The sequence below is a fragment of the Nematolebias whitei genome, chromosome 1, assembly GCF_014905685.2.
Source record: "Nematolebias whitei isolate Nwh7 chromosome 1, NemWhi1, whole genome shotgun sequence".
Taxonomy (NCBI): domain Eukaryota; kingdom Metazoa; phylum Chordata; class Actinopteri; order Cyprinodontiformes; family Rivulidae; genus Nematolebias; species Nematolebias whitei.
This window is the reverse complement of record NC_056498.1, coordinates 1,659,890-1,661,040: the sequence shown is the minus strand read 5'-3', so window position 1 is coordinate 1,661,040 and position 1,151 is coordinate 1,659,890.

Sequence of the window (1,151 nt, the reverse complement as noted above, 5' to 3'; positions counted from 1 at the left end):
TTGAGAGAGGAGTAAAGGAGGCCATCTTTGTGAAAAGAAACCGTCCATCGTTAAACAGGGGTGGAGGCCTACGTGTTCAATTGTCCCCCTCTTACAATGCTGTGATTGCTAGTATCACTCAGCCCTCTGTGAATAGTAAACAGCCATCAGTGTGCTAATGATCCATTGTTAGGCTGATGGTCCTTCTTGAGCATGTGATCAGCTGGTTTTGGTTGTCAGCAGCAAAACTGGTTGATCCACTCTGAGAAGGTGCTATTTAAGAGACTGAGCTGAATACAGCACCTCAGACTGAGGAAGTCTCTCGGATGAGAGACGAAACGTTTCTACATTTTTTTTTTGTTTTGCTTAGTTTTGTTTTTTTGAATGTCCAGAAGACCAGATTTAACTTTTTTAGATATATATATATTTTTTTTTCTTTTTAATTTTACTCTCATTGATTGTTGTTGTTGTTAAGCACTTTGATAACAGGTTCTGTTTTAAATGTGCTCTATAAATAAAGTTGACTTGACTTGACTACTCCTCCAGGATATTGATTAGTATAGTGTGCCCAAGCAGGAGAAGGCGTCGGCTGTAAAGCCACTGCAACCATCACATTCTCTGTCCTCTCCTTCTTCTTTGTTGCTTTTTGTTTAACTTCCTGCAGCTGTAATTTAAGCAATTGATTTTCTAATTCAGTTTTCTCATTCTTTTTTTGTTCTTCTCGTATTGTTTTGTAGGTGGTGTATTAGATGTCTATTGTTGGATTTCATATTTTTATACCTTTTTATATTTCCTATCAAGCATTCAAATGTCATGTTATACAAAGTGTGTGTGTGTCTTTCTTCAAGGGTTGAACTATATTTATAGAAAATGTTTACTAATTCTAACTATTTTACCTTTACATATAATCTTATATTAGCTACGATTAGATACGATTTCTATCTTAACAGGTGTTTCTTGACCTGCCATTGTGTATCTGTTCTTACCAAACTCAGCCGGTTGAAGCAGATGGCCGCTTGTCTTGAGCCTGGTTCTGCTAAAGGTTTCTTCCTCACGAGGGAGTTTTTCCTTTCCACTGTCATCTTCAGGCTTGCTCGAGTCTGCGATGAAATTGAACTCAAAGCAGTCTACTCCTCAGATAAATGATGTTATAAACTTTCTGTTCAGTGCCC